Source organism: Dermacentor variabilis, chromosome 3, assembly GCF_050947875.1.
Source record: "Dermacentor variabilis isolate Ectoservices chromosome 3, ASM5094787v1, whole genome shotgun sequence".
NCBI lineage: Eukaryota > Metazoa > Arthropoda > Arachnida > Ixodida > Ixodidae > Dermacentor > Dermacentor variabilis.
The window spans coordinates 190,573,030-190,595,830 of NC_134570.1; positions in this window are offsets into that span (position 1 = coordinate 190,573,030).

A 22,801-nucleotide genomic window follows, 5' to 3' on the forward strand; every position below is an offset into this window, starting at 1 on the left:
CACGTAGACCAGCAATGGAAGTGTAACTTATTATCATATTTCTGTATCACATGTTATGATTATGGAGTTTTCACGCTTAGACATAATTCAGACATAATATCTGTTGTGTATGCGCCCCCTAATGGCAATATCTTGAGATTTCTAAACTTTTTTGACCAAATGTTGTATTATGTATCGTCTAATAATTTTACACTCGCTTGTGGGGGAGAGTTTAACATGAATATCATGAATAACAAAGACATCACCGCAGATTTTAGAAAGATACTCAACTGTGCTGGATTTATGAATGTTATTTCCACAGCTACTCGTGTTACATTATCTTCTGTCTCGTGCCTTGATCTACTGAAAACAAACATCGGAGCCGGTGCATTTCATTGTGGAACAATAATATCGCATGTAAGTGATCATTGTCCAGAATTTATGTGTTATTTTCACAAGATAAAAGCTAAGGATACTTCTCGAGAACCGTACAGGTTCCAATCGACTTCAAACGAAAGTATAGAATCTTTTAAAAAGGAGATTAAGGAATGTCACCGGTCTTTTCTGCTTAAGACAACTAATTCGAATGAATGTATTGCTATGCTATTGCTATTGCTATGTAATGTATGTATTCGAATGAATGTATTGCTTTATTTGTACAGATATACGCTAGACATTTTCCGTTCAACAAGGGAAATTATCAAAAAGAATACGTAAACCATTGGTGACACACTCCCTGGCTAAAGTGATACGGTTCAAGAATAAACTTTATAACATTTTCCTGAACTCAAGAGTACCGACTGATCTGACAGAGTTTTGAAATTTGGGAACAAGTTTAATAGAGAACTCAAGCAAGTGAAGACGGCTTATTGCGCGAAAATGTTCGGTGAAACTGCAAGTCATTCACCTGACGGGGCACGGCGGTTAATGATGTTCTTGGTCGTGGAAAGCAGGACATCACACCGGCAAAAATCTCCATTGACACTTTTGAGCTTTCAGGTGAAGACTTTGCAGATCACCTGAGCAATCATTTTGTTAAAGCTGGCATATCAGGAAGCACATGTTCATTCGCAGACTCTGTCTTAACTACAACAGGAAATAAACACCGTGATAGTATTTTCCTTGCACCAACAGATTATCAAGAAATTTACACTACATTTACGAAACACACACGATTTCTACTTTATCTTTTTTCTGCTTGTACCTTTCTGGCTTTATTTTACTTTGCATTTCACAAAAGGCATAGCAAAAATATCGACATCGTACGAGTATATTATTTCTGGGACATTTTGTTCTTTTAAATTATCGTTTTTTTATGGCTGTATCTCACCTTTTACTATGTATTTCCTGATTTCTACGCCTTGTTTTTCCAATGACATGTAATTGCATATGATGTACTGAAAATTTTTTATTTCATTTATTTCGTGCATTCGTATTAGGAGATGTAAAAAAATACATTTCATTACTTTATTTTACGATGTTATGTATTACACTTTTTAGTTATTCTTGTTGTAGTCTGAACTGCATTGTAAAGGGTTCATTGGTCTAGTCAAGCTCAGGGTGTATATCCACCGGGAAAACCGGGAATTCTCAGGGATTTTGAGTAGTCTGGAAAAACTCAGAGAAAACTCAGGGTATTTGTGCCCCTATAAGGGAAAAGTAGCGGTAATTTTGTTGAAAGGGTCGAAAGTCGCGGTAATGCTGGCTCGAGTAATAGACAGAAATCCAAATGAATCGTCTTTGGCGCCCTGTCGTCGGCTGGAGGAGTTTCCAGTGTACAGTCAACGAGCGACTTTCCGGATGCCTGATAATTTGGATGGCTTCACAGCACCACCACGTACCCCATATAGTCAATGTATTAGAACGTCTCAAATTTGGGACGCAAGAACCCTTCGCCGTCCGATTTTCCGGACGGTTTGCCGTGACCGCAGGTCCGAAACGGCGTTAATTAAAGCCACCACTGCTGCCGTTTTGATTACCTCGCCGCCTCGAACCGGCGCTCTCGCACGCAGTTCCGCTGGCAGCGGAACTGCATGCGACAACGTTAACTGCGGCAACTGCGGAACTGCGTTAACTGCGTTAACCAACTGCGTTAACTGCGTTAACTGCGGAGCCACTGCGGCAACGCTAGACCTAGCTGCTTCGATGTTAGCTATTAAGCGTCTTGCCATTAGGTGCCGCGTTTTTTATTGAAAGAATTCGCTGCTGTCAGCAATGGCGCACCGACTGCGCCTTTGTGGTTTTCGCAATTGGCTTGGAAGCTCGGAAAGCATGGTTCGTTGAATAACACCGGTTCCTGGAAGTCAGTTTCGCCTTAGTACTGAATTGTTACGTGGTGAAGCATACGCAAACATATTGCGGTGAAGCATTACAAGCGCCTGAAGGGGCAATTGTCACGGGTCGCAATATGTATTCCTTAATTCTACACGCGTACATCTGGGATTTCCTGTTACAGTATGAGCACTGATATGCCTAATACGTGTGCCGACAGGCCTTCAGAGCGTTTTCGAATGTGCCTGTGGCGGTTTCAGCGCTTAAGGTCAGTAAATGACATGCATTTATATTTTCCAACTGGCCGATTTTTCGGACGTTTTCGCAGTCCCTAGGGAATACGAAAAATCGGACGTGGACTGTGCAACTGACCAAGAAGATGCTTCAAATTGTCCGTGGGGCGAACGAGTTGCGGAAGGAGGACAATAACAAAGAACCTATGCATTGAGGAATGAGTGGGAAAGGAAGCATGCTGTCGCCGTTTTGAAAGAGCTTGAGCTCAAAAAAGAAAGTGTTGGCTGATGCCGGGACGCAGGTGTCCATCATCCACACCCAAATAAACTCTTTAAAGCAGTGAAACACAACACTGAGGCATCGTGCGCGGGGTGAGAGTATGTCAGGACAGCTGAGGTTGACTTACGAGCTATTGAGAGAGAATCTTAATTGTGACAATGTTCGGGCCTCATACCACTGAGCTTGCTATCAGTTGATAGAAATAGCGCATATTCGAAAATATTTGCTTCTGTATGCATCTCCTTTTTATTCGTGTTTGAGGCTGTCCGACTCGATTTGCAATTTTTTTAAGACATTTTATTTGCTGTGCATTTTACTAACCCCTCCCTTCTAGTCTCTTTTTGAATAACATAAACACTACTCCTTAGTATTCAAACTGGATTAAGTCGTTTCTTAAATTTTTTTTCATAAGCTTACTAGAGAGTGACAGCAACAGACGACGAGGTTTCAGCCCGTCTTGACATAAAGCATAGTTCTGCGTCACTCTGGGAATTTCGCAAAGGCACTCAGGGAAAACCTGGAAAACTCCGGGAATTTAAAAATAGCAACTTGGTAGACACCCTGGCGAAGCTGTCCATAACAGCTTTTGTCGGGAGAGCTCGTCCACAGTGATCCTCTAGTTACTTTTCACGAAATCACATCTCATTACAGAGGGAATAGGCAGAGTTTTCCTTTACCCCATCATAGGCTCAATAGACCACAAGCTATCACGCTCTGCATGGTCCAGACGGGGTCCTACCCCCCTAAGGGCTTTCTAAACATGCTCCACCCTGACATATCCACTCTGCCCAGATTGTGGCACTGAATTTTTCTAAGTCACATGCTCTGGCAGTGCCCTGTGCTACTGGATTTTAACCGAGTAAGAAGACTGGACGAAGGTCATCAAAGACTCTAAACAAGACATCCAGCTCCTGGCTGACCAGAGGGCCGGTGAACGAGCGGATAGGCATGGCCTCTCTGTTCAGACATAAAACTAGCCAACGGCTGGATAAGGACCTACCTCGCTGGCCCCCCCTACCTAGCTCCTCAGGACCCCAATAAAGTCGTTTACTACTACTACTATCGAATCAAATAAACCTCTCCAGAATATTTTCTTTCTGGGAAATAAAATTATTTGATTTGATTATTACAAGTTCGGTTGTTTTTACAAAGAGGAGGAAAGCAGGGAGGGAAGGACAAGTAGGTCAGCCAGTGCCTAGATTGGCTGGCTGGCTGCCTTGTGCTCAGGTAATGGGGTTAAATGATGAAAATGATAGAAACACAGAAGGGCAAAACAAACCGAAGGTCAGCTACATTCGAGTGAGAGTGCGTACATTCGCAAGCCATACTATGCAAACAATATGCCATTACAGCTTTGTAAGAGGCAGGGGAAGAACGTTTTCTTGTTGCAATGTAATAAACGAAGAACTAAGGAAAGAAATAATAATCAGACGGGTGATGACATAACGTCACACTTAAGCGCTAGGTTCGAAAAAATAAAGATGGTCAGCCCTTAACACTCCAGTAAAGATGCAAGACCAGTGAAGCTCTCAATTGCGAAAGTTGTATACGACTATCGCGCACATGACCTCTGCGGAACCTCGCCGCCGCACCGGCAACTGTTCCAACGGCGTTGTGAGCGGCCTGCCGTTGACGAACCTCGCGCTTGCGGTTGGCTTCGGCAGCACGTTGTTCGTCGTCCCTGGCGTTGGCCTGCCGCCGCCGACCCATTGCCGCCGCTGCTCTGGTGCGCACCATATTTGGTCCACGTCGTCGCCGTCGCTTACGGATCGTAGAGAAAGACATTCAACAAAAGCGGACGCTCCCATAGAGCCCAAAGGCCGAATTGACTGTAGCGCACCAAGCGGAAGGGATGAACTTCTGCCGATTTCGATTTTGGGCGGGCGCATTTTGAACGCTTGCTGACACGCGCAACGCCGGCTGCGCTACTCGCTCTTTCTTTTTTTGGTTTTGCTGCTTAATTGCGCGCAGTTTGAACTGTTAGTTCAATCGCGCGCTGTGTTAACTAAATCAACGGTTCCGCACTCACGTCCGAAACCGTTTAGTTTTGTTAAAATGATTGTGAACGATCTTTTCGAGCCTCCATCGAATCTGTACCAAGTGCCATTTCATAAAGTAGATGCAAAACACCTTGTAAATGAGGAAATGTCTATTTCGCTCTATATAAATGCTCGTTCTGGGTTTTTTGTGCGTTTATCCAATATTGTCGCATGACGTAAGCAGCAGTAGTTCCCCTACGAAGCTCCACCGGACGGCATCAGCTGAAAAAAAAAGTAAATTACAAGCATGCGTCATTTTCGTATTTAGACCTTATAAGAATGCCGCGTGTAAAAAAGTAAACGTGCCAAAGTGGTGAATAGGCGACATTACAAACAAAAGTAATTCGCTTTTATATACATGACAATAGTACGCTACATAGGCAGGTGGCCACAACACAGGCTCTCAGCCAGACCACGCTAGACTCCTGCAGAATGCCTTCTACTCGCACTCAAGAGAAATTCGCAGGTGAAAAGCATGTTTGCAGTTGTTCAGAAGACAGCATTTCCGAGTTATTGGTTTTTGAGCTCCTCGGCGTTATCTTTTGCGCGTGCTGCCGGCGCAAGCAACACACACCATTGTTACCACCCTTGGCAATCGCTCGTCGCATCTTCGAGAAGCATGAGTACCGAAAGAAGGTATATGTTGCTGGGCCATAGAAAGCGTAACAAGCTTGTCTAAGATTCAGTACACGCCAAGCTAAGTCACCACGACCGGCTTGCTGCATCACAACCCCAGGCGCAGCGAGTGTGCCACAACAGTATCCCAAAAAGTAACGAAATTGATTACAATAATTTTGGAGTCAGAGAATGCGTCACGAACTTGTCCTAGCAGCAGTTAGTACACGCAAAACTAACTGCGTCACGACGCCAGGCGTGGCCACTGTGCGTGAAAAGTACCCCAAATGTAACGAAATTAGTAACAATAATGCTGTGGGTCAGAGAAAGCTCAAGAAATTCTCTCTATAAGATTCACCATGCGCGAAAGCGAAACTGCGCCACACGGCCGAGGTGCTTTTCCCTAACTGCGTCACAAATCCCAGTGAGGCAAGGGCGCCAAAAAACTACAGAAATAAGTTATAATAATGTTGGGCCTCATAGAAAGCGTGGCAAACATCTCCCAGTACGAGTCATTGACTCAAATCAACCGCGCCAGGACGGCCGAGCTGTTTTTCGTTAATTGCATCAAGTCTCGGTTCCGTGCCGTAAAAGCCAAAATTGCTTGAAATGCGTCACAGACTGTCAGATAAAATTGCTTACCTTGCCGCAGTCCAATAATGCAGTGGTGCCGTGTCGAAGTACAGAAGGAACGCAAGAAAACGCCGGCAACTCATTAAACGTGCTACATCCAGAAAGAGACGGGCCGCCAAACAGCGAACTTCACATGTGAAGCCAACTGCGCTGGCTTAGGTGGCGTGACTGGAACGTGACGCATGCATCTGTGGCGCCCGGCAGGCCCTTGGCTTGTTGCTAAGCAACGAAAAAAAAAATAAGTCAGAAAGTGTAAGTTTATTTATACGCAAAACTTTTCAGTTTTAGTGGGAAAGAATAAATAAAAATAAAAAGTTGTCTGTAACTTCATTTGACATTCTTTTTTTTCCGATGCTCGCGTCAATAAACGGATGGAGTTGACACTAGGGGTGACGTGTTTCCTGTTGCCAGTTTTCGCTGCGTGTCCCCTCTTCTTGAATTTCTTTCTCTATGGCCTCTATTCTGGGTTTCTATTCTCGACATTCCGCCATTTTTTTCCATGCGTGAGGTAGACGCGACGCGTAGAAAATGGCGCTGATAGCCCCGTTTTGCTTTCGTAGCGTGACGCAAACTTGACGTTCTACCTAAGAAACTGAAATGAAGGCACCTAACCTAACGTTCTTCGTACAGCAAAACAGTTTTCCTCCTGAATAAAAACTAAAGCAGCTAGCTCTAAGCCTACGGTAACTCCGTCAAAAACGTTTCTCGCTACCGTCGTCTGCTGCGTACAAGTGGTCGTATGCTTGATTAGCTAGGATGCGCGTACCCGGGAAACGGAATGAGTCATCGCACGTTGGCGCCAACGCGCTTGCTTTCTACCTTGAGACAACATACGCGACCTGCCAGTGGTGATGAGCCCACGTTCTAGGCCACGTTATCGTTATCTCTCGAAACACAAGTGACACAACCCGACTCGGCTGGCTGAGAAACGGCCGAATATCACCGATAGCGTTGCGCGCGCCAGAGGAATCCGCTTTCGCGACGCAAGCGCCGGCGCTGCCATTTATGATTCAGTTCGCTGGTTACTCATACCGCGTGAGGAAATTTCAAGGCGCCGCCCTACGTACGTACATTCCTTTTGATAAATAAAAGAAAACGCCGTTGTCATAATTTATGATTCTGTGAAAAGACATTAACCTTGATTACAATACAAACGCAGCAGTGAAAAGTGGACAACGTTGCAGAAAGCCTGCTATGTTCAACCAATATTATTTCATATAAACGCGTTTTTTTTTAGAATGATGGCCCAAAACACAAATTTAAGTTTTTTCAACCAGACTATTGAATGGTTAAAATCCCTGCCTTCCTTATATCTCCTCTTTCTGTCTCTAAGTTTCCTTCGGCTGAAAATATTGATACGCTGATCCCACACCCTGTGGGAATCGGTTTAGTCGAAGCTTTTAGCCATGTGCTACGAACATTGTTGCTGTTTAGAGACCACCTGCAAATGGAGAACACATAACCACCCTTGCAGATTTTACCGTGAACCGCATAGCTCCACAGATTTGTGTCTTATCAAGCCCGTTCCACACAGTTTGACCGAAGAATGACAAAGATGGAACGACAACTGCGTCACGGCGACGGAATGACGATGCTGGAATGCTTACGGTGGTATGACGACACTGCAATGACGATGATTGTATGACAACGATGGCGTGATTACAATAGCACGACCAAGCTGGAAAAGCTACGGTGCAGACTACAACAGAATGATGATGAGAGAGTAACGACGAAAGCCAGACGACAATGGAAGAACAACACCGGGAGCATTACGACAGAATGACCAGAATGGAACGACTGCACCGACATGCAGACAACGGTTTCACGACGACGCCTGCGTGATCTCGTTAGGATAACGCTGTGAAGACGACGGAGGAGCGATGACATGACAGCGAAAGAATTATGATAATGGCAAAAGGCCGGCATATCGCAAGCCCTCTGGGAATCGATGTTATGTGAAACAGTGCTCGAGGAGCCTACCAAATTAAAGAAAGGACCATGAAAGCACCAAGAGGTAGGCGGATGTTTCATGACCAATATGACATACATGTCGCGATATTGATGTCATGACCTTTCAGTTATGTTCGTCATACATTCTTGTCATACTCTGCCAATTTAGGTACATACCAAGTTAACGAATCGACCAAGAGAGCGCGAAGACATAGGCGGCTAGATACAGAGGTACTGCCAAAGTGGCAAATGTTCGCCAAGAAATGCTTCGTATTTAAACGGTGGTAACATCGAGCCAGGTGGCGTGTTGGCGTTGAAGTTCACGTCTGCACTTACGCGCATTAGCTGCTGTTCCGGGTGGCCTTAGTTGAAACTGCGTATCTCATGCTCGTTCACACGGTTCTTTCTTCCTACATGTCCGGAACCCGCCTATCGTGTAAGACAGCCAAGAGACTAAAAGGAGGGAGAAAAAAAAATTGGTTTAAGCAGTAGCACGGATGACCTAAACTGCTATATGCTCTGCTTGTGGTAATTTTCGTACATACTCTCGAATTCTTGGATTGGCACATTATCGATAAGGTTACCTTATAAAAGTTAGCTAATCATTTTTACAAATTGTTAAAAAGAAATTCTTGTGACTGTAGCGTGAACATGGCCGCCTGCATAGTTATTGCCGTTCGCTTAAAGACCTTTGTTGTCTGTAGCTCTTCGGGGCCTTTAGGTTGTAAAGATGGTATATATACAAGTTATGGTTGTGTAAACCGACAAATGGAACTACTCAGTGAACGTTCACCTAATGTTGCGCCAAGTACAACCGAGTCAAACTGATAATACGGTAGCAAACGCCTTGTCGTCTTTGTCACACATGTCTGCTGTGTTCTGTATAGTATTAGTTTTACTTAATCGCGCTAACGGCCTTACAGAATGAACAATTAGCCCGCTGTGGTTGCTCAGTGGCTATGGTGTTGGGCGGCTGAGCACGAGGTCGCGGGATCGAATCCCGGCCACGGCCGCCGCATTTCGATGGGGGCGAAATGCGGAAACACCCGTGTACTTAGATTTAGGTGCACGTTAAAGGACTCCAGGTGGTAAAAATTTCCGGAGTCCTCCACTACAGCGTGCCTCATAATCATAAAGTGGTTTTGGCACGTAAAACCCCATAATTTAATTTTTTTAGAATGAACAATTATGGAGGCCAGGTACTATAAAAATCTGCTCTTACCACTTCCTTGATAGGATGCTCCTATCTGAATTCATCTGAAAGGAGAATTCGTTTTTCTCGGCAACCACTGCGCCAAATTTAATGAAGGTTGGTGCATTTAAAAGGAACCCATAAGATCTAGTGATTCTTGGTTTTTAATTCTTGATCTACGTCATTAATTCTTGATTAAAAATTGGTAAAAATCACAAATTTTCAGAAAACGAAACTATCACGCTTACAACTTCGTAACTCAGCATTGAAAAATATCACAAATATGTGAATTGCATCTAATACTAGATCTAAAGTGGACCAAATTGATATGTTTCACGTCAATCTCGAAAAAATTAGTAATATGGAAATAGAGCTTTTGCAGAACCTTTGTGCACAACGTAACGAATTGACGTAAGATATAAATTGACATACTGAATTTGTGCGCTGTTAATCACCTAATGGCTGCCGTTTACAGAACCGCGATATCGGTTCTTGATGCAGAGCTATTAATTTATAAACTTCGTGCGTCTATTTTTTTCGAACTTTCATATTTTGGAAAACTTTTGCAAGAAAAGTGAGGCCCTAAATCCAAATTCTGCTTCAAGCAGACACTATAATTTACCTTTTTCTCTCAAATGCAACAAATTTGATTAAAATCGGTCCAGGCGTTATCTCCGAAAAACGTTTCTGCGTTTCACATGTATTTCGATAGGCCGTGTTGGAGTTTGGCCCGAGCTAAAGCTTCCTCTTAAGCACATTAGGTTAACAACTGGGCTTCTGAAGCGTACAGTCGTTCTTGATATGCTGTGGGCATCATTTTTTACCTTTCGTACAAAACCTTCGATGGTCTTGTTCTGAACTTGTCCTACTCACATTATTTTTGCATTCGTAGAATGCATCCAGTGCTGCTGCTGTTGTAAGAGTCCAGCTGGTTTTGCCTACGGCATTTCAAACAATGAAAAACCGAACAAACAAAACGTGCTGTCAAATACAGGAAGTGCAAAGGCCGCAAGCGGAAAGAGGAAACACACAGTGCCCATTGATGAAAGTTGCAAACGACGAGATTTATTCGTTTCTTGTGTTAATAAAAACTGCAGCAACCGGCCGCCAACGATCTTGAACACCCGCGAACATGGACAGCAGGGCATTGTACAGGTTCCTGTAACGATAGCTGAAACACGGGATTAGCAAAGGACACAAGAGAACAGATATCATCGGCTGCGCTACTGACACGCAACTCTTAAATGTCCACACAGTGCGCAGAGACGCTCAATACGCATAATGCGACAAACCTCGACGCGCCTGCTGAATTATTTCTGCAGGCGACAGCGAGAACGCTGCAGGTGCTCATCCCGAGCGCCTGCAGGCGTTCTCACTATTCGGTAGTGCAATATGATGCTGCATTCAATGTGCGTAAAAGCACTTTTAAGGAAATTCTAGTAACCGAGAAAAAAAAGGCAGAAAAAAGCCAGTCGTGTGCTTACTTATTGCCGTTGTGATCAACGAAACTGTTGGATGGAAAAGACACTTCTGCATAAGCACTCAGATTCGATAAAAAAGACTCAACAACGTTATTGTTCAAAAGACTAATTCACAGGCGTGAAGCCAAAGTATTTATTGTGTTGGATCGTAGTGCTGCACTAACGCAAGGCCTGGCCTCTATGGCTTCTTCGTTAAGTCCAATAGCATCCTAGCTTTTGTTCAACCATGTTCTTACCGCACAATTCATGTTATGTTGCCGTTAAAAAAGCAAAACTAAACCAGTTGTTTTTCTACACCTATAAAACCATCGACATGGTCGCAGGGGAAAATATAGAGTACTGGCAAAGCGTGTGATGATGCTCATCAACGAAAAACGAAAAAATACAGTCCAGCAATTTCTCCATTTCCGAACATATTTACTGCCGCGGCAACAGGCTTTCACAGCGGTTGCACCGAGTCTCTCAACTGCTTATTTGCGATGCACGCAGCGCAGCCTTCGTTGGCTAGAATGCTGCCTGCCAGATCACCCTTCCACTTGCACCCGCCAGTGCCTCGCAGGCGGCACTAATGAAACTCTCCGGGCACGCGGCCTGCGGGTCATGCGTTACGCATAGGCGCACTACTTGAGCAGCACGAGTTGCTTAGCATGAACACTTACTAACGCTTGCATGGGTGAAGAGCATTGAAGAAGCTTTTAAAAGTGCTAAGGAAATTGACGCTTGCGTTATGTCAACTCTCTTAAACAGAAACTCTCACGTAGGAAGTAAGCAGATGCCTTGGTGTGATATTTTGTTAGTGTCCAACTAGTAGACATGTCGATTTCGTCTGCTGTAGACTTTCTGATTGGCTCGGTTGGCGTATGCGCCAGGAGGAGCCAGGCGCCCCCAGCCAATCAGGACTGCACCATGCATCAGCAGACGAAATGGACATGCCCACTAGGTATACTGTATTAGAATATCCCCCCGCTCCTCCCCCCCCGGGGGTTCATCATGCCTTTGTCTATCGATAGTAGAGAAGCAGTGCTAAAAACACGGACAGAAAGATGAACACATGGCCAGTGCTGAATGCCAACGATTGCTTTATTGTGTATGCACAGATATATACCTTTATTAAGACAGGGAGGAATGGGGGAGGGCAACAAAGGGGGATTAACATGCCAGTAGAGCATTGGTCAAAGTAAAAAGTAACAAAAAATTATTTATTAGTAAAGTAGATATCTGCATACGTAATTGTCGGTGAGCACGAATGAAGGGGAGCTAATACGTAACGGGCCTTTGGGCATCGTCGTGATGGTTTGAAAGCTTCATGTGCTCAATTGTATTGGTATGGGCGTAGAATCTTAAGTGTCTTGAAGTACCGGTTGTACTCGTAATTGGCGCAGTTTATAGAGAAGTAGCTCCCACTCTTGTTTTTAACGTTGTGCGCATGTTCCCACAACCGCTCTTTGAGACATCGTCCCGTCTGGCTGCGCTGGCGCTCTTCATCCATTGAGGTGGCTTGCCCTCTGGTAGTTTCTGAACAGAACGAGTCTTCAACGTCCTAATTCTCTTTGCCTCAGAATGTGCGTGTGCTTCTCAATGAGGTGCACAGTAACTAGCTTGCCCTGGACTAATGCTCTCCTCCGTGGTTTTTCCGCAGCCGTCCTCCCCGTGAGAATCGCTAATGTGAGTGTCTCCTGGTATGTGTTGTCTATGTAGTTCGACATTGGGCTCTGCTAATAATGCTCTTTTTCGTGTGAAGAGGACACAGGAGCTTCTAAGAGGATTAAGTTTAAGACCGTTTTCTTGTGCCCATTTACGCACTTTGTTCAAGCCAAGCTGAACATGTAGCTCACAAATGGCAAGGTCATGTCATTTGAAATCTAACTCTGCGTCATCTACGTGTACCGAATAAAACATACTCTGCGGTATCGATAAGGGGAAGAAATTAATATTGACGATAAAAAGGGCACACCCGATGCCCCAGATTGCGGCACCACACTTTCTTGTGTAAATGACCTGGATAGAGTATTGCCAACACCAACACAAAATGTACGGTGTGATAAGTAACTTTCAATTATATTACCTATCATTATTATTATACCGATTTCCGAGACGTGTCGCAAAATCCCATATCGCCAAGTTGTGTCATATGCCTTTTCGATGTCTAACAGAATGAAAGAACTGCTTATGGATGAAGACCTCGGGAATTTTTGCCTCAATGCACCCGACATGGTGAGTAGTCAACAGACCCTCTCTGATGCCACAGTGATAAGGGTCAGGCATTTTCTTTGATTCAAGGAAATGCAAAAGACGATGATTTGTCCTTTTCTCGAAGACTTGCATAAGCTACTTGTGAGTGCTAATGGATGGTAATTTGAAATGTCGGATGGTTCTTTGCCCTGTTCCAAGATCGGGACTACAGTAGCTTCTTTTCATGAGGATGGAAGGTATCAGGTAGTCCAAATAGAGCTGGAAAGTGCCAGAAGTGTTATCTGTGTGTCGGTGTGTAGGTTTTTAAACATGTCATACGTGATTACATCAACTCCCGTTGCAGAGATCATACATACGCTCAAGGCAGCTCGAAGCTCTGCAATATTGAAAGGACAACTGTACTGTAGATTTGGTCTGCATTCACGGTCTATTCGCTTAAGTTCTGCTACTTGCCTGCATTTAAGGAATGATTCTGAGTAGTATATGGAGTTTATACACGCATGAAATGTATGGCAAGGGCGTCGGCCTGGTTTTCTATGGTATACCCTTGGTCATCGATAAAGGTTCACCTGGTGCTCTTTGAGCATCCTCAGCCCATTCCATACTTTAGCTTGATGGGTGTAGAAATGGATGCCTCAGAGAAACCTCTTCCAGCTTTGTCTCCGAGCCTGGCGTCTCGTGCGCCATCTTTGTGACTTCATATATTTCAATGCAATGAGATTTCCCGGAGTTCAATATCGGTGCAGTCGACGCCATGACTTTTTTTTTCCTATTTCATATATGTCTACAGATTTCATGCCACCAAAGAACACATACCTTACGTGAATGGCCGTTTGTTCATGTTATGACCTTTTCGGCTGTATCAATAATCAAAGCGGTAAAATATGCTAAGGTGTCATCTGTGTTAATATCGCGTATAGAATCTTGTGATGAGTAAATACATTCCTTAAAACGCTTCCAATCAGGCGAGCCAAGTTTCCAGCAAGGATCATGTGGAGGAATATGGTCTTGTTTTACTAAGTCCAGAGTTACTGGGAAGTGGTCACTCCCAGACGGGTTTTCTAATACATTCCATTCTAACCAAAAAAGAAAACGTATGGAAGACCCAAGCACTAAATCTATCGAGGAATGTGAATTATGCGCAATATGTAGTAGGTAGATTTTTTCGTATTAAATAGGCGGACGCCAGACGTCACACGAAAGGTTTCAATCAGTTCACCCTTCGAATCAGGTCGCGAGTGTCCCGATAGACTGTTTAATCATTAAAGTCCCCGACAATAAGAAACTGTTCTGTAAGTTCGTTAATAAGGCCATAGAATTAAGTTTTGCTCAGGTGATACTTCGGAGGTATGTACAGGCGCCGACAAAAGTGGTATACTACACGCAGCGGGAGCCGGAGCAGCGGCACACTGCATCACGACGCCATCTACAGGCGGCATCTGGGATCGAGACAGCCAATGGCCGATGCCTGCAGATAATACAGGGCACCCATTGGCTGTCTCGATCTCGATGAAAGCGAATCATAATCAGATTCGCTTTCCTATAGCAACGTTCTGTTCCTTCCATCCCTCTAGGAGCTCTCCCTTGCTCAGATTCGACAGTTGATCGTCGGAAATCACTCCTTTCCTTATGGATCGATGTGGAGTCACTGTGATGTTCACATTACCTAATGAGACCACATTCAGGAGCCTGCCGCGTTGTTGCTTATCGCGCACCTCAAGCAGGAGGCTGCCGCTAGCCATCTTTGCGAGTTTGCAGCCTGGGCCAATTGTTTCGGAGAGTCATTCGCAACTGTGAGAGGGGATATCACTTACTCTTTTCAGAGTTTACTCTATTAACTACTTAAAATCGTGGGAAGGCTCTTTTTTTTTTCGTTGTCCAGATAACTACTTTTGTTCGGTGCGCCCTCTTTCGGTAAGAGGGCGATCAGGCAGACGAGGGAAGGACGATAGATCCGTGCATATTTATTTAATTTCGGCGGTTATGCCAGCCATCCACCACCGAGCCCAACAAGCGGACGCTAAAGACCTTAAGAAGAGGCAGACGCCAGCTGCACATAGCCACTATAGCCCAATATAATAGACCCGAGGTTGGATTAACTACACCAGGTTAACCCATGCTGCATCGAAAATTGGAAGTAAAAAGAAGTGAGTAGAAGGCAGGAAAGATTGAAAGTAAGAGAGAAAGACCGAGATTGGGGAAAAAAACAGGAAAAGGCAACTACTGATTTCCCCATGTGGGTCAGTCTGGAGGTGCCGTTGACGTAAGTCAAGGCCAAAGAGTTGTGTTGCCTCTACCAAGAGGCCAAAGACCCAGTTCAGCATCAGCTCAATCCCCAGAATTCCATTTTCCCTGTATACTACTAAGGCGTGCATGTTAGACGCGGGAGGGTCCAACCGTCGTAGGCTCGTGTATGTGGTGTCGTAACACACAAAACGCCTGCTAACGCAGACACCCCTGCGTGACTGTCTACCGCTGTTTCCGTACATACAGACTCTCGGAATGAGTCATGATACGCCAGAGCAACAGTTATTGGAAGCACACTGTTAATTATTCTTCTTTTAGTCCACGTCGTTGTAGCACTGTTTTTTCTTCAAGTATGTTAAACCAACTCGCCCACATCAAGCTTCCACTGTTAATTCATTTACACCCTTGAAAGTGAATAATTCTGTAAGTCCTATAACTTACACCCATACACCCTCATTCGGGTGTAAGGGTGTGAGATATACACCTGCTTAGATCTATATTCGCTACTAAGGGCATACAATATTTTACAGTGCTTAGCACATGTCCTGTATATCACATATCCTATTTCAGGCGCAAGTTGGAATCAGCTAGCACAAAACAAACGTAATTAGAGGTCGCTGGGAGCGGCCTTCGTTCTGCAGTGGACCTAAAGGCAATGATGATTTATGGTGTTTAATGGCACAAGGGCCAGCTATGGCCAAAGAGCGCCATGACATATGGTAATTAATTCGGTAAGTAATATATATGAAACGATCAAATTGAGTTGTATATGTAGATTTGATGGAAGAACAAAGGAGGCCTAGTGACTGGGCGGTTGCAGAACAGCCTGGCCGTAGACAGGTCACGAAGAACTGAATCTCATGAATGATGGGAATTTTATTTCAACTTCAGGCCATGGAATAAAACTTAAATGTGTCCTGTGGAGGTTTAGAAACCATCCGCTGGATTCAACGTACAGGCTTTTCACATAGGTAGTCCTGAAAGCGTCTGTAGCAAGGCGGGATGCCTAAGCGCTGGATAGGATCTAAAATTTTGAAAGCGCTAGGCGTAGCAGAATCATAATTATTACTCTCTTGTCAAGAGAGCCATATTATAAGGCCTAATAAGGGGTCGTTGTCAACTGCATAAAATATATAAGCTTCAAAGTAATGACAATGACTCAAGAGGAAAAAGGGCGTAAAAGTTTCGGTATGAAGACGTCATGTGAAAGGGTGCATACAAGCACTACTGCCTCCACAGGGGTCCTTGAAGTAAAGCATGTGCTGAGAGGAACGTGCTGTAAAAACTTCTGTCAGTGTAGCTACAGCTTCAAAAAGGCGATGTTGCGCTACACACTGCCCGGCGAAATGATATCTAAGGTACTAACTTAATTGAAGAAGCTAAAAACTGTATGCAGGTTAAAAAGCGATTCGCTACTAAGAAGGAATGCTTGGTGAAGTGGAACATGCTGATAATACGCACAATGAAAATACTTTTTGCGCTCAGTTTCTATTTCCCTGCACTGGACGCGGACATGGAGAACTGTAAGGCTGTTGCGAGGCCCTATGAGGGAAGTTCACTTCCAATCAGTTTCCAAGAGTGAGTGCCGAAGGTATGACCCATTCTTAGTCGACAAAGGAACACATTCGTATATCGTGTTGTTTTATCCGATATCCAGTGCGCTAATTTGGGTTTGATCAAGTGCTGTGTTTTCGATACCTGGGAATCCCAGTGTTTGTGCCAGTGTTTCTTCAGCTATGACGTAAGTATGGTTTAAGGTCCGTGATTCGAATGGCCATGTTTGTGTCCATGTTGCTAAAAGCTACTTAGGTAGCGTTCTCGTTAGCAGCTTAATTGCCTTTTACGTCACGGTATCCCGGCACCCAACAAAGAATGATGATTTGTTTATTTATATAAGCAGAGCGAAGCAAAGAATATAGTTCGCTAAAAAAATTTTCTTAAGTTCCTTGTAAATTCATTAGGGCTCGTTGTACACGGAATGAGCCCGTTAACACAACAGCCCAAGTAAGATTTGTTTGTTTATTTTGTTAAACTGCAGAGAGGATCGCGCAAGCTTCCACCGTAAAAATATATGTGTATGCATTTATAGTACCGGATATTGAAAACGATGGTCCTAAACCTGCGTAAGCAACACCACAAGGAGATTTAGAAGTGTCTGTACAAAATTCAGCTCAAGAATGTTTCTCCCGAAGAAAATGTGAATGTATATGTGCCTCGGGTGCTCGTTTTGATATTTCTATGAAATATACGTCACTATGGATAGTCTAACACTCTTAAGGCGATGGAAGCCACGTAAGAGCCATTAGAGCATTCGCTAGAAGACAGGCGCCTGTTTTATCAGACAGTACTTCCAACCGGAAGAACAAGGAAGGCCTAGTGACTGGGCGCTTACGGAACAGCCTGGCCGTGGACAGGTCACGAAGAACTGAATCTCACGGATGATGGAAATCTTCTTTCACCTTCAGGCCGTGGAATAAAACTTAAATGTGTCCTGTGGAGGTATAGAGACCATCCGTTGGATTCAACATACAGGCTATGTAGATGAGTAGTCCTGAAAGCGCCTGTAGCAAGGCGGATGCCTAAGCGCTGGATAGGATGTAACACTTTAAAAGCGCTAGGCGTAGCAGGATTATAAATATGACTCCCTTGTCAAGACGTAATAATACTAGACTTCTGTATAAGCTTATAAGGCATTTCTTGTCGCTTCCCCAGGACGTGCGTGACAAGAGTTTTAGCAAATTCATAGTATGGAGGCACTTTGCCTTAAGATACTTCAGATGCGGAATAAAACTTGCCGTCTAAAAGGACCCCTAAGAAATTGCGTTCACAGCTCACAGATAGTCGCTCTCCATTAAGATGTATACAGGGCCCAGCAGTGCACCTCTGTTGTTAGAGAACAGAGCGCATGTGCTTTCTCGTGGGTTTAGTTTAAAACCGTTCTCGTCAGCCCACTTAGACATTTTATTTAAGCCAAGCTGTATTTGTCGCACGCAGATACTTATATTACATTATTTGTAACCTACCTGGATGTAATCTACATATACAGAATAAAAGATAGTATGTGGTATGACAGTGTGGAGGAAATTCATTTTGACCATAAAAAGAGTTCATCTCGGCACACCACTTGTACAACACCAGCCTCTTGCGCAAAAGGACGAGAGAGAACGTTACCTACTCTAATACGGAACGTGCGATTGGACAGGTAATTCTGAATCGCATTCAGTAAGTTGACTCGGACTCCCAATGCATACAGATGACGGAGGATTCCAAAGCGCCAGTTGTGCCCCACGCCTTCTCCATATCTAAGAATACTGTCAAGGGAAACTGTTTGTCAACAAAAGGTTCACGAATTTATGCCTCACTACGTATCAAATGGTCAGTGGTGGATCGCCTCTCGCGAAACCCGCGCTGGTATGAGTCAAACAGTTTGCTCGATTCTAGGAAATGTAGTTGGCGGCGTTTTACCATTTTCCGCAGGCTTCGCACGTGCAGCTCGTTAGTCCTATAGGCCGGCAACTCGAAACAGACGACGGATCCTTGCCCTCTTTCAGAATAGAAATTATAATCACCTCTTTCCAGGCAGACAGGATTCCGCCGGAAGACCACACAGCTTTGTAGAGGGAAAGGAGGCTTTTTGGGTTTCAGAGGCAGATGCGTCAACATTTCATATAGTACACGGTCGGCTCCTGGGGTAGATTTATTGCTGCAGTTTAGTGATACCTGTCTCTCAACTAAAGAAACTGCTCAATATATGTCTGATATTTTTTTAATTTTCGTTCGTTTCTGCCCCTCTATTCTGGCTCTGTATCGTTTAAATGTTTCAGGATAGTGCCATGAGCTAGACACATGTTCAACATGTGCGCCCAGGAAGTTCGCTTGGTATACAAAGCTGTCGCCCGGTATGTTTGCCAAAGGAGTGAATATGTTTGTCGCCCTTTTATCTTATTACTCCTGTTCCAGACTTTAGACTCCTCTGTATAAGAGTTGATACTTAATAAAAACTTCCCCCTTCTCTCTCTTCGGGCCTGTCGCCGTGTTCACATGCCTCAGTACTTTCTCTTCTTCAAGTTGATTAAATTCTCCGCAGTGGAAGAAGTTCGTAGCAACCACCACGCTTTCTTCTGTTTCCTAGGAGCCTTCCCACATTCCTCGTTCCACTACGGGACACGGCGTTTGCATGCTACACCACTTACTTCAGATATGCATTTAGAGCAGGCATCAATTACGAAGGCAGTAAAATACTCTACAGCAGAATCAATTCCTAACGAAGACATGTCAGCCCGTGTGATACTAAATGAGAGTATGAAATTTCTCCCAATCGGCTGTATCAACCTTTATCCGAGGAGTCGGTCGTGAAGATTTGTTTTCTTGGGATGTTCTCAGTAGTATTGGGAAGTGGTCACTCCCGTAAAGATTTTTGGAAAGTTATCATGTAAGGTTACGTATTATAGACGGGGAAGCTATGGTCGGATCAATAGACGAAAATGTTCTGTTTGCGAGAGAGCGATATGTAGGTTGCTTCTTATTCAGGAGACGCACCCCAGTGGAGAAAAGAAACTGTTTAACAAGACAACCTTGTGTATAGACACGAGAGTAGAGCCAGACTTCTGTACGCATTGAAATCGCTAAGGACGAGACAAAGTTCCGGCAATTCATCTATAAAGGACTGAAATTCATCTTTGTGTAAATGGTAATGCGTGGGTCTGTAAAGCCAGCAACTGGTGACGAGTTTGTCGAGGAGAACTCGAACTGTCATTGCTTCATGGGGCGTTTGTAGCTGTAAACATTGACACGCTATGCTTTTACGAATTACAACGGCAACACCACGTAATGATGCGAGGGCATCATCGCGATATTTACGAAACGTAACAAACTGTCGCAGAAAGCTTGTGTTTCGATTTTAGGTGCGTTTCCTGTACACACAACACTTTTGGATTGTGTTTATGGAGAAGTTCTTGCGCATCATCGACGTTTCTAATAAGGCCGCCGACATTCCATGGTATAATTTCTGTGTACATTCTGAAGGTAAATTGGTGCTGTGTGTACAAAAAAGGATGTGCTGCATTAGATTAGAGAGCCGTTTCGAGGCCTTGTTACGCGGTGCTTGTCCTTCCTGGAGCAGTCGAGGGAGCCTCGCCGCTCTTTAGGCGCTTGGTGCGCCGCGAGAATAAGTGTAGTGTCCACTGCCTCTTGTAAGCCACCAGACACACGTTCTTGCGAGCGAGAAGTTCCGCGAGAGAGTCCCGCCTCGGGGGACAAGACCGCTGCGCCCACCAGCCCGGAGGTCAATGGGGCTGCCTTTGTATCTGAGCTGCGCTGGCTTTTGTCAGCGCTGGAAGGGGCCGGGGAGGTTGAGGCAGCCTTGACTGCTCCCACCTTCGGGGCCGCTATCGGTCCTGCGGGATCGCTACGCGTAGCGCAGGTTGCCGCAGATAACCTTTGTGGGGCCGGCAACCCACGGATAGCCTGGCTTGTTTGCTGGTTGGGTGGAGTAGGCTTACATCCTTCCATCTGGGAGGCAGGAGCCAAAAGTGCCAGCTCGCTGCGCGCGGGCTGGGCACTTGGCATTGGCCGGAGCGATGCTGCCCCCCGACGCACCGCATCAGCATAAGATGTGCTTTGGAAATATCAGCAACTCTTACGGGCTTCCTTAAAATAAATATTTCCCTTGACTTTTAGGGTGATTATGTCTTTATTTTTTTCCAATTTGGGCAGAGACGTGAGTAGGCTGCGTGATCACCATCGCAGTTTACACAGTGAGGTGTGCCACCACAATTGTTGGAGGGTGGCAGTGGACTCCACACTTTGCACACGTTATTGGACCAGGACAACTCTGCGAGCTATGGCCGAACCTCTGGCATTGGAAACACCGTCTAGGGTTTAGGATATATCATCGGACAGTTAACGTATCCTGTTTCAATGGTTAAATGCAGAACGCTAAATGCAAATGTTAGGACAAAACGTTCGGTGGATACTTTTTTGTTGTCCCGTCTAATAATAATACGTGTTACATTGGTGACATTTTCATATTTCCACTCTTCGAGGAGCTCAGCTTCCGACAATTCTAGGAGATCTGCGTCTGATACGACTCCGCGTGAGCTCATTGACCGGTGTGATGATGCAGGAATTGGCATATTAGCAAACGTCAAATGATTGCCGAGCTTCTCGTACTGATGTTCCCGAGGGATTTCAAGAAGGTCCCCGCTAGCCATTTTAATCACTTTGTAACCTGACCGTAAGACTTCGGTCAAAGATTCGGCAACTAGGTATGGAGAAATGAATATGGCCGGTTTTTCAAAGTTCTCACTGTGTACGACATGGACTTTCGGATAGGTCTCTCTTCGTCTGTTGAATCATGTGTTTAGTTTATTGGTGCGTCCCCTCCTTTGAGGGTGACAACCAAGTATGCGGCGAAATGCTGGTGTTCCCATAGTAGTTCGCTTTCTTTTCGGCAGGAATGGCGGCCACCCACCATGGAGCCCAACTTGGAGATTCTGCAGCGCCTAACGCGTCAGGCTGCAAGCGCCAAGCGTACATTGCCGCTATAACCTGATATATTATACCCAAGGGAGAGCACATACACAAGGTTAACCCAGGTCACCTATAAAAATTAGGAAGTGACGGAAGATAAGAGACGATAGGAAAGTATAAAAATGGAGACAGGAAAGAAAAGGATTAAAGATTAAAGGGGACTGCCGAATAGTGTCCTTCGGCGCGAGGTCGCCGGACGCGGCACCTCGGCCAATAGCCAATCAAGAATGTACGCGAGTTGTGGAAGAGGGAGGAGAAGAAAGAAAATGGGAGTTTTTTTTGTTTGTTTGTTGAGAAGAAGCCCTGTGTGCGAGGCTGAGGAAGCAAGGCTGTGGGGCTGCGAGTCCGAACCTCAAGATTTCAGGAGCACCGGGCTGAGGAAGCGAGGCTGTCGAGCTTCGGGTCCGAACCTCAAGACGTGAGGAGCGCCGGGCGGAGAAGCAATGCTGGCGGACTACGGGTCCTAACTTCAGGACTTCAGCGACGGTCCCGACTCGGTCCTACCTCCAGCCTGTGGTGTTCGCGGATCCTAGTGACATAATGCGGAAGGCAAGAACTTTTGACCACTCCTCTCCTGTGGCTCCTTGGCCGAGCTGCGGCTGATCTTAAAGAAGCAACCGACGCCTCACGACCGGCGACTCACGCGAGCGACGCCCTGCAGCTGCACCGCACCGCATGTCGAGTAATTGTGACCGCTCACGGACCTTACGGTTTTAAATAATTGTTTAGTTGTGTGATATCTTATAGAGCTGCATGAACGTTTTTGTTATGGCATCGTGTTTACTTGGTTTGTCGGTGTTATTCTTTGCTTTAATTATATGCATGTTTCGTTAAAAATCGGCTTCATTGTTTCTCTTCTTCACTGTAGATGCGTCTCAGTGGTGAACAGAACAATTCGAATCGTGCAAGTGTGAATGCCCTAGCGGGCAAGCAACCCCGCATTAATTTCAGCAAACCAAATCGTAACAGCATCCAAGCAGTTACTATATGAGCCACTTTTTCACACACACACACACACACAAAAGAATTTGTTCTGAGTGGGCGTTTTCGCTGTCCGTCTGTTCTTTCTGGCAGGTTGCTCGTTGCGCCACAGAAATTCAGAATTTTCCACCAAGCAGCCCAGCATCACATTTTCCCACGTTATTTAGACACTGCGA